General features: G+C 39.9%; 1 long non-coding RNA gene across 6 annotated transcripts in view; it reads right to left on the reverse strand.

Moving 5' to 3' along the window:
* LOC111090717 overlaps positions 1–12,225 on the reverse strand; it is a 62,738-nt gene that overhangs the window by 32,183 nt on the left and 18,330 nt on the right. For 4 of the 6 annotated variants that reach the window (XR_005353136.1, XR_005353141.1, XR_005353139.1 and 1 more), the window contains one exon: positions 303–334. The exons of 1 other annotated variant lie outside the window; for it this stretch is intronic. This is a non-coding gene — a long non-coding RNA (uncharacterized LOC111090717). Of the gene's footprint in view, positions 1–302; positions 335–9,628; positions 9,947–12,225 lie in introns of those variants that run through there. One more of the 6 variants, XR_005353138.1, reaches the window with a different exon arrangement.

Here is a 12,225-nt window from a genome sequence, read left to right on the forward strand (position 1 = left end):
AACAGCGAGTGCTGGGTGAGCAGAACTTTAGCTAGAGAAACTCCAATTAAAAAGCTGTCTTTTGAGTTAAAAATAAATCTATCCTACAACCCAGCAATTGCACTACTGGGTATTTACCCTAAAGATACAGATGCAGTGAAACACCAGGAACACCTGTACCTCAATGTTTATAGCAGCAATGTCCACAATAACTAAACTGTGGAAGGAGTCACAATGTCCTTCAACAGATGAATGGATAAAGAAGATGTGGTCTATATATGCAATGGAATATTACTCAGGCATCAGAAAGGATGAACACTTACCATTTACATTGATGTGGATGGAAGTAGAGGAGCTGAGTGAAATAAATCAGAGAAAGAGAATTATCATATTGTTTTATTTATATGTGGAATATAAGAAATAGTGAAAGGGACCATAATAAAAGGGGGGGAAACTGAGTGGGAAAAACCTAAATCTGGGTAACAAACAAAGGTCTGCAGAAGGGGAAGTGGATGAGGAGATAGGTTGACTGGGTGATGGGCATTAAAGAGGGTACATGATGAGATGAGCACCGGGAATTATACTGTATGTTGGCAAATTGAATTTAAATAAAATAAAAATTTTAAAAATAAAAAGAGATAAATGAGGTTTTTACCTTTAAAAAAAAAAAAAAAAACCTGCCTTTTAGGTAGAGACTAGAAGACCTCTTCGAGCAAGATAGAACTACATGGTCATACATATCTTGATCATTCAAATATATGGAGTCCAAGCTCCCTTTGCTTGGGGCCTTTGTGGACTGGTAGAGGGTACCTCCTTTCCTGTGGTTGGCAGAGATTAAAGACTGGTAAACTTGTAGGACAAGGAATCTAACTCCCAAAATCTTGGATTTGGCATGTCCTAACTGATGTCTACAAGAGAAGCACGAAGGGCGTAATAAAAGAACTCATCATGAGGGAAGGGAATGTGGCTGGAGACCTGGGTTCACACCAGAGTCTGGGTGATCTTGAAGAAAGGATTCATCCTGGCCCAAAGTGCAGCTCAACTCAGACAGACTTCTGACCCAGCTATCTCTATTCACAGACTACTTTGGACAGTTCATGGTTTATGAGGATGAATCCAAAGACTCTAGCCTTGAAAGACTAAAATGGAGCACAATATTTGAGAATCCAGGATTGTCCATCCCAGAGGCACTGAATTACCGGAAGCACCATCCCAGCAGCACATAAGGGCAACAAACTGGTATAAGAACAAGTGGAGCTAGTTGGTAGACAAGATTCTCCAATAGTGTCTATACCAAACAAAAATAGCACCCTCAAACTGTGTAAAAAGCCTGGGACAGGAAGATGGGTTGGGAAGGTGTTCCAGAGGAACTGGTTTCCTTGCTAATTTAATATGCATTTGACTCTGAAAAATAGCCATGATCATTATTTGCAGTTCCAAGCTGTAGGATGGATCATATTAACTTCACTTGAAAATCATATAAAGAAGAGATAGGTCTATTGTGGAAACCTATATAGTAATGTTGATGGCTGGCAAAAAAGCAAGTATGCAGTTTGCATTTTTTTTCAAAGTCATTTCTTTAGGGGCTAAAAAAAAAAGCACAATACATATTGGTTAAAGGGAATTGGACCCTGATATAGATAGAGTGTAGGAAAATACTGAATGCCCTAAAACGAATTCTAATATCCTGATCTGGACAAATCATACCTGAGGCTAATGGTAGAATCAACCCTTAGCAGCAACCTGGGAGAATAATGGAGAACAGGAAGGGGACCAAAAGGTAAGAAATGGGCAAATGCTATTTTAATTTCCAGAAAGAAGAAAAAGGCATATCTGAATACCATATGATTTCAATCTCAGGCAAGTAACATGAATAGATTATTTAAAGACCAATGTGATTGCTATGAGCTTTGATAGGCTCACTGAGAACAAGCCATTTTAGATTAACCTCATTTCCTTTTTTGGAATGGTTGTTAGACTAGTAGCTCAGAGAAATGTGGTTGATGCAGAAAATGTTGATATCGGAAAAACATTTGGCAAAATCCTGATAAAATATGGGCAATGTGGGTGAATGGAGATAGAGATGGGTGGATTGATGTATGACTGAATCAGTTAACTCATTTGGTTTATTAGTGATGTGTCTGTCACAGGGCTCAGACCTGGGAATTGCCTTGCTTTTTTAATAATATGAATTAAAACATAAATTATATATTTATTAAAATTTCAGATGATGAGCAGACTATCAGAATCCAAAATTATCTCAAGTTGAACTGCAGGACAAACTAACAAGATGGAGGTAAAAGAAATTTTCAATTTTCTCAATAATCAGGTTTTAATTCCTTTCTTTCCCCTAAAAACAGTCAGAGCTAAGGCTAACAATCTGAAACTGTTTTGTAAATTTAGTAAATCATTTCCAAATTATTCATGTAGGGATACATTGCTCAGTGTACAACAGAACATAATAGGAAATGACATTCTTTTGAAAAGGTTAATTTCATCCTAAATCTCTCCTAATTCAGTGCATTTCATTTCTTGGTAATTCATAAAAGCTAAAAGAACTGTGTATTTTCTTTTTCTTAATCCTTTCAGAAAAGATCCTTTAAGGAAAATTTTTGTGCTAAACCAAATGGATAATTTGTTTCCCAAATGGATAGTTTAGAGAATGCTATTCCATGGAGCTTAATATGTATGGCAAGAAAAAAGTGTTCCACAGCCATTAGAAATGACAAATACCCACCATTTGCTTCAACGTGGATGGAACTGGAGGGTATGATGCTGAGTGAAATAAGTCAATCGGAGAAGGACAAACATTATATGGTCTCTTTCATTTGGGGAATATAAATAATAGTGAAAGGGAATAGAAGGGAAGGGAGAAGAAATGGGTAGGAAATATCAGAAAGGGAGACAGAACATAAAGACTCCTAACTCTGGGAAACGAACTAGGGGTGGTGGAAGGGGGGGGGGGTGAATGGGTGACGGGCACTGAGGGGGGGCACTTGACGGGACGGGCACTGAGGGGGGCACTTGACGGGATGAGCACTGGGTGTTATTCTGTTGGCAAATTGAACACCAATAAAAAATAAATTTATTATTAAAAAAAAAAAAGTGTTCCACAGGCCGAAAATTGGGAAACCTTGGGTCAAATTTGGCTGTCGGGGGTTTCATTTCTACAGGGTTTTTCAAAGCTTCAAATGTGGTGAACTATGCTAAATAAAAAGGAAAGTTCCACTAGAGGTCACAGCAGGAGTCCAACCTAATCCCCTGGTTTGTCTTTCTGGTGACCAGCCCCATCCTGAAGCCATCTAGGGGCCACCAGGATCGCCTCGTTAGCATAACAAAACAATCCTAGCGATGGGTGAATTCCAAGAGTTTTTGAAGCTCTGAGACAGGAAGCAGAGACAAACACTAAATATATTTGTTTATTATACTGTACTCTGTATCCTGTAAATTGATAGTTAAACCTAGACAACCAAATTTCAGGCTTAAATTTTTGGCAAAAATACCACATAGGCAGTGTTTCATGCTTATACCAGGAGGCACACATAATGTTGGGTGGTTAGAATGGGATATTTTGTGGGTTTTTCTGTTTTTTGTTTTTTTTTAAAGAATTTATTTATTTATTTATTTATTTATTTATTTATTTATCAGAGAGAGATAGCAAGAGAGCACAAGCAAGGAGGGGAGAGGGAGAAGCAGGCTCCCCACTTAGCAGGGAGCCCACTGTGGGGCTTGATCCCTGGACCCTGAGATCATGACCTGAGCCAAAGGCAGGCACTTCACTGACTAAGCCACAGGTGCCTCGAAATGGGACATTTTGAAAAGCCAAAACTAGTTAGCTGCAGAGGAAAGCTTTCTTTCAGCTGACGCACCACAAGTATGTCATCATATTCACCATCCAGGTACCTGCTATGTGTCTCTTACCACTTCCAAACTCATTTCCCTTTCCTAGTTACCTCTCGTGGCTACTGTGTTCAGTTCCAAATTGTGTAGCAAGGATAATTCTCTTTTAATTCATACAGGAAAAACAGTGTATCATGAAGGAAGCGATCTGCAGCTTGTCCCCTCAGATTGTGTCCTCTTATTTCTTTGGATTTCTGTATCCAGTCCGTCAGAAAAAGAAATGGATGTCTTGATCAATACCTCTTACTCATACATTGACAATGTAGAGCTTTCCACAGCCTTCCAGACTAAGTGGAGGTGCAAGAACGAGCTGTGGGGTGTCACTGAATGTGGGTGGGCACCAGCAGCATGAAGGCAGCCTGAAGACCCGAAGGACCTCAGGAACTCAAGTGCCCCTGAGAAACATGGCAACACTTGTTTTGCAAGGAAAAAGTCCCAAGCTCACCCTCCCATAAATGCTTAATCCATGGGCCCTGAGAATCCCTTATATTTCAGAGATTGGAGGAAATCAAGTCTGAGACTGTGCTGTTGAGGATGGAGAATGACTGCACTCCAAACGAGGATGTCATTCAGGGGCTTTGAACAACAGTAAGTGGAGTATATGAGACGAAAGTAAAATTCCTTTTCATTTTCCTCTAATGTAGGCAAGCTGTATGACCACCTGCATGATAAATCATAATCCCTTTGCCCAGACAAGGAGTGAGGATGCAGGCGAGGTCAGCAGCAAATGTCATGGGAAGTAGATGGGAGCCACTGAAGCAGGAGGAGCCCTCTGAAGGGACAAGGCATTGAAATTCATCTGGAGGACAGCCTCTACAGCCATTAAGAGGGAAGCCTGGTATAAACACAGGGCTGTGAAAAGCAGAGTTTGTCATTGTATGTCTAATTTATTTCAAGAGTTCAGGGGTTTGTTGTCTTACATCCTCTTCTTACACAGGTAGTAATTACCTGAAATTCCTTTAAAGAGGAATCATCCCATCAGAAGACTTCTGATAGTCACTGTCCTGCACATAGTCCGTGACAGAGGCTTTGCTACTATAGGCCTGGCTGGAGCTGTGGTGACCAGGCAGTAACCTTGGTGGTTGTAATCCAAGGGGGCAGAACTCTTGGGACCTGGTACCTCCAGATATCCTGGCCACACCCCACACCTTCTCCTCTCTTTTCTTTGCTCCCTTCCCTCTCCACACCAGGGGTGGCTTGGGAGGGAGCAACCCAGAGCTGAACTCATCTTCACACCTCCCTTCTCCCATGGTGGCCTCTGGGAAGCTGGGCAACCCAGTGTCACTGCCGAGCCTGGCAGTGAACTGGTACCATCCAGATCGCAGGGCTCAGATGTCTGTCCCAGACAGTGAAGCAAGCCCCTCACACTGGTGTCAGGATTATGCCATGAGGAAGAGGAGAAGATCCTTTGGTAGGTCTTCAGAGTGGCCACACAATAATAAAGTCTGGTGTTCCTGGCCATGATAGTACAATTCCTTTCTCTTTTTGTTTGTTTATTTAACAAAAATATTTTTTTTTGTCAGAGCAGTTTTAATTATTTTATTTTATTTAAACTCAATTTATTAACATGTAATGTATTATTAGTTTCAGAGGTAGAGTTCAGTGATTCATCAGTCTTGTTTAACACCCATTATGTGCCCTCCTAAGGCCTGTCACCCAGACATCCAGGTACCCCATCCCTCCACACCCCCACCAGCAACCTTCAGTTGGTTTTCTATGATTAAGAGTCTCTTATGATTTGTCTCCTTTTCTGATTTTGTCTTGTTTTACTTTTTCCTTTCTTTCCTTATGATCCTCTGTTTTGTTTCTTAAATTCCACAAACAACTGAGATCATATGATAACTGTCTTTCTCTGAATGACTTATTTCATTTAGCATAATATCCTCTAGTTCCAACCACATTGTCATAAGTGACAAGATTTCTTTCTTTCTTTTTTTTTTTAATTTTATAGCTGTGTAGTATTGCACTGTATGTATACCACATCTTCTTTATCCATTCCTCTGTCAATGGACATCTGGGTTCTTTCCAGTTTGACAATTGTGGACAAATACCTAGTAGTGCAATTACTGGGTCATAGGGTAGCTCTATTTTCAACTTCTTGAGGAACCTCCACACAGTTTTCCAGAGTGGCTGCACCAGCTCACATTCCCACTAACAGTGCAAGAGGGTTCCCGTTTCTCCACATCCTCACCAACTTCTGTCATTTCCTGACTTGTTCATTTTCCCCATTCTCACTGGTATGAGGTGGTATCTCATTGTGGTTTTGATTTATATTTCTCTGATGGCAAGTGATGAGCATTTTTTCATATGTCCTTTGGCCATTTGTAGGTCTTCTTCAGAGAATTATCTGTTCATGTCTTCAATTACTATACTATTGCTTTCAACAGAGAATACCATCCTCTGCTGTAGGGCTAGTCCTGGAGTAGCAGTCTTTGCTCCTCTAGTCTCGTCGCTCATTCCCAGTATACCCCTACAGTCTTTGGTCAAGCCTTCCTCCTGTGCATCTGTGTGCATGTGTGAGTGTGTGCCACACACTCTACTAAAATACTCAGCCTCCTGGACTCCCTTCCCAGACTTCCAGGATGTCATGTGACCCATGAGAAGTAGACATCCCTGGGTTGGGCTTCCCTTCCTGAATACAATGTCAGGAGGAAATAGCTCTTGTTGGTCAGTCTGCCCCACCTTGTCCCTACCTAGTGGGGGCAACGATCCCATGACCTTGAGGATAAAAACTACACACTAAAGACAGTGACATGGCAAACAGAAGGAAACCAGCCCCTGGGATCACCTTTGATCATATTTGGGATCAACCGATCAGCTGCCTATCCATCACCACCATCTGACTTCTGGTGATAAAAGGAAAATGAATCCCTTGGTTGTCACAGTTGAACATATTTCTACCTCACAGTCCCCTGACATGATGGCTAACGTGTATGCTGGCATCAGGTCCTTGGCTGTCACTGAGAGATACACCTAGGAACTCTTCTGTAACTGCTGCTAGTGATTTTATTGCACAATATAACTGGTCTCTGTGTCTAGTCTTGCCCCCTCCAAACATCCTTCATTCTGTGGTCAGGAATGGCTATTTTAAAATTCAAATTCAATCATACCAAGATCCTGCTAACAATTCTCCAGGGAGTTCCTGCAGCAGAAACAGGTAACTGTCCTCCAAACCTCCAAACCCCATGTGCCCCTTCCAGAATTAAGATACTGCTGCCAAGTGGCTGCCTGGCCAGGGATTATGCTCCACCCTCGACCACCTCCCTGCCTGCCACTTCATTTAGGTGAGCCTCTGGGACTAAGTCTTACCAGTAAATTATGTTAAAATGATATGAATCATTTTCAAGACCTACATGGTTAAGACATACTGGTGTTCTCTCCACTTCTCTTCTCTGTTAGCTCTGCTGTCAGCAAGAAGGCCCCAGTGGCAGAAGAGTCACCCAGTAGAATCACAACCTGAGGTAAAGTTGCCCAACTACCAGAAATAGTGTCAGACTACTATGAGAGTCATAAAAAAAACCATAGTATGGCCTGAATCACTGAAACCTTGAGAGTTATTCACTACAGCAGCTGACATTACTCTATTAAACTTTATATTAACTAGAGAACAAAATCCTTAACTTGGGCACAAGCCATTTTCTCTACCTTACCTGGAAACTTCCTTATCCACTCTTTGCTTGGCTAATTACTATCATCCCATAGACACCTGGAATGTCACTTCTTTAGAAAAACTTTTCCAGTAACCCATAGATAAGCCTCCCTGTTATAAACCCCTATGCCTTGCTGTTCTTCCACTTTCATGAATCTCATTGCACTTGTCAACATTTGTGCCCAGTGCCAGGCTGTGAACACCAAAGAGGCATTTCTATCCAGCTCACAACTAGCTCCCTAATAGACAGGTACAGTACTAGATAGGTAGTAGGCAATCAATGAATTCCCAATGAACATATGAATGAACGACCTGATATTGTTAGAACAACTTTATTGGCCCTGTTTAGAGAGACTCCTGGGAAGTATCACTCATGTCGCAGGAATTTCTAGCAATTTTTAAAATTTTATTAACAGTGTTATTTTTTTTAAGACTTTATTTATTCTTGAGAGACACAGAGAGGCAGAGACACAGGCAGAGGGAGAAGCAGGCTCCCAGCAGGGAACCAAATGCGGGACTCGATCCCAGATCCTGGGATCATGCTCTGAGCCAAAGACAGATGCTGAACCGCTGAGTCACCCAGGCATCCCTAATAATGTTATTATTACACAATCATCTTTCCCTCTTTACTTTTGCCACTAGGAAACTCACAGACAGAATTACAGCCTACCTTTAAGAATTACATAAGGCCTAAGTATATGCTTTTCTATTTTTTCCCTTGATCTAGCTCCATATAATAATTCAATTCTATCTCTTCTCACCATCCTGAGTTTATTATTCTTTATCTACAGGTTCTTAAAGTACTTCTGTGGACTCTTTAGATGCTTTCTGTACAGAGTGGCACATAAAAATTTTTAAGTTTCTTCTTAATGAGAGGACTGGCCTGTAATCCGTCCATGCTTATGTTAACTTGGGAATAGTTAAAATTTATCTCTTCCTTTATTTTGCTTATAAATATTGAATCTTCCCTAATACAAATTAGCACAAACTTATATTTATATTACTTATGACAAGGTCACTGTGACATATAACAAATGTTAAAAAATATATTCTTTATCAAAATCATAAAATTTAAAGATGACAGAGCTGAAAAGATGTATAGGGGTCATATAGCCTAATTCCCTCACATTATAAATGAGAAAAGCTAAAAGCCAGAGAGGTAAAATGACCCTCCAAAGGCCATACATATGGTTCCAGAGTTGGGGCCCCAACTCAAGTGAGCTTGATCCTAAATCAATGTTCTTTTTGTGGCAGCCCGCAAACCTCCTGTTACTTTAAACCAGGGTATGGAAGAATGAATAAGGGTCCCCAAGATATCCACATCCTAATCCCTGGAACCTGTAAATGTATTTATTTATGTGGCAAAAGAGGCTTTGCGGGTATGATTAAGTTAAGCATCTTGAAATGGGAAGACTATCCTTAGTTATCCAAGGGGCCACTGAATGCAATCACAGTGTCCTTGTAAGAGGAAGGCAGAGGGAGATGTGCTTACAGAAGAGGAGAAGTCAATGTGATAACAGAAGCAGGGATTGAAGTGACAGGCTTGACACAAGCCAAGCCTACTGCCTTGGAACCCACAGAAATCTTTAGCCTGGTGATAGTGATTTCGAGCATCTATCCTTGTGCTCTATGAGAAATTAAAATTATGTTATTATGTGTCACTAATTTGCAGTAATTTGCTACAATATTAAGAGGACACTAATATACAATGGTTGGCAAATGATGGCCCAGGGACCAAATCTGGCCCATTGCCTCCTGTTTATAAATAAAGTTTTATTAGAACAGAGCCTTGCCCATTTCTTTGTGAAATATTAATGATTGCTCTTTGCTACCCTTAGCAGAGTTGAGTAGTGTGATGGAGATCACGTGGCTGACAAATCTGAAGCTATTTACAATCTGGCCCTTTACAGAAAAACTTTATTGACCCTGCTTTCAGCTACAAATTATTTCCATCTTTTCTCATATTTTCATTGTCCTTTTAGACTAGAAATAATACATGTTCATTATACAAAATCAAAACATTGCAAAACTATATCACCTAGAAAGTAAATGTCCCCTGATAACTATTACCAAAAGTTTGGGACACGTTTCCTATTTGTTCTTTTCCTCTACATGTATAATAACTTGTACTGTTACAGTCATCTTATCAGTGTTTGTTAAGTCTATAGATATTCATAAATTACAGAGGACTAAAAACTTCAGATCAACAGTTATAGTCACAACATGTTTTAATATATGAGCCAAGGGCATAACTTTGACAGGTTCCAAAGGTCCATACTAGAGAATCAGCATGTGGATTCCAACTCGGAACAAGTTGGGTGTGTGGTTATGGCCAAGCCTTAGCATCTGAGAGGCCCAATCCAGATCCCTTCTTCTGCGTGGCTGCCCCTTAGCCTATCTGTGCATCATTTGCCTCATCTGTAAAATGGAGATGACATACAGAGCACGATCATTAAATATCAACAAGAAATAATAGGGGCTCCTGGGTGGCTCAGTTGGTTAAGTATCTGCCTTTGGCTCAGGTCATGATCTCGGTGTCCTGGGATCAAGCCTCACTCCAGGCTCCCTACTCAGCGGGGAGTTCTCTTCTCCCTCTCCTGCTTCTGGCTTGTGCTCTCTCTCTCTCTCTCTCTCTCAAATAAATAAAGCCTTTTTTTAAAAAAGAGAAAGAGATAATAATGTGGAGCATTCCACACAGTGCTTGACATACAGATTAAATAAAAAATGTTGTCATAATTTAATAAATTTTGCAATGCCTTGATTTAAAATACCTAAGGAAAAGGATCTTTTAAAAACAATGACACAAGGGTGCATGACTGGCTCAGTCAGTGGGACATGTGATTTTTGATCTTGGGGTTGTAAGTTTGAGCCCCACTTTGGGTGTAGAGATTACTTAAAAATAAAATCTGAAATAAACTAGTTAATTAATTTAAAAAAATTAAAACCAGCTGCACAAAATTTTAAGATTTAGTTTTTTCCAATTATAAAATTATTATTGTAAATAATTTGAACATGAGTAAAACCATAGAAGAGTTAAAATTACCTCTTAATCTCATCACTCTAAAATTACTATGCTTCTTATTTGGTCATATTTCCTTCCAGTCTTTCTTCTGGTCTACATATTTATGCCCATTTATAATAAAAGTGAAATCCGATTAAAGGTAAAGTTTGTGCCTTGCTTTTTTTGTTAAAACCATTTTCCCTCATGTCATAAAGCATTTGGGGAAAATATTTTAATACCCACTCAAGTGTTTTGCATGGATATATTTCAAGCATTTTAATTCCATAAGTATGTCCCAGGCACCTATTACATGTCAGACATTGTTGATGTTGAAAAAGTGAAAGAGGAATTAGATGTTTTGCCTGCCTTCAAGGAGCTTATGATTTGGCATGCACAAAAAAAGTTTTTTTGAAAAGCAAGCACCTCTCATTCATAATACAAGGTAGACTCAGATAAACATGATTTTTAAAAATAACAACACAACGGGCTCCAGGATGAGTACAAAGTAAAGTTTTTCTTCCCTCTTTGAATCTTCAGCTACCTATTTCCTCAATCAGATTTGGGGGGGAAAAGTTACCATCATTTGAGGGGTTACAGAGCTAGCAAGAACATTTTTTGCCAATGAAAGGAAAATGTACCCCCAGTAAACACTCCCTGGGAAGTATTTTGGAAAATGCGACAAGTCCTTTTAAAGAAGAGGAAACAAGGAGATTGTCATGTCTGTCTCACCTTAAATAATAAAAGCTGGGTCGGCATCCGAAATTGGAAATAAATTCTAGGAAATGTCTCTGAAGTTTCCACAAAGTGATCCAATTAAGATATGAGTGGCAGCCATGAAAAGCTATGGTACTGCCAAGCCACAGGGAAATTGTAGATGTAGAAACACAAGAAATATCTTACTGGATAACCAAATATTTTTTAAAAGAGCCATATAGTATAGACTTAAACTTCCAAGACATCATTGACTATTTTTTTTGACCTCCAGCCAAAGATAACCTAAGACAAGGGAAAACACTGGCTATCCCATGAAAGCCAGACAAGTAAACAGAAATTTGTAATGAATCTTTCTTAGCCTCAGCAAAGGCCAGGCCTAAAATCCATCTTCAGCACATTAGAATGGAATCTCTTAAGTCAACTAACAAGACCCCCCTCCTTGCAGGGGTGCTGACATCGAAGCACTCTGGAATCCCCAGCTCCATGCACCTCCATCTGCTGTCATAAAGCACTTCGTAAACTGGGCCCCAGATATTCCGTACATCTCTGAAAACTACCAGCTCCCTCTGACTCCAGAGAAAAACCAGCTCCCAGCTCAAATAACATCTGGCCCCATATATGGTGAAACCATCAAGGAGGTATCCTTTGAATTGGATCACTCTAGATGATAGGTAATAGCACTAATGGAGGCCAGGAGAAGTATACATTAAACCCACTCCACAAGTCTCCTTTTAAGCAAGAACATCAATTTTTAAAGCGAGCACTCAGAAAGTCAAACTTCTGATTCCTTCCTATTCTTGAATGGTCACACTGAAGACCAAGATAAGCAGGATAACCTGGGAATGTAGGAAAATCCCTGCAAAAAAGGACACTCAAGTTGGTTCTATAATAAAATCTCATTCTTAAAATACAACATTTTTTATATCATTTCAGTTGTACTCTTAAGCTTGTCCCATCAGTTAGAACATTTTGACATCATGAC

This window comes from Canis lupus, chromosome 1, assembly GCF_011100685.1.
Source record: "Canis lupus familiaris isolate Mischka breed German Shepherd chromosome 1, alternate assembly UU_Cfam_GSD_1.0, whole genome shotgun sequence".
In the NCBI taxonomy this organism is placed as follows: domain Eukaryota; kingdom Metazoa; phylum Chordata; class Mammalia; order Carnivora; family Canidae; genus Canis; species Canis lupus.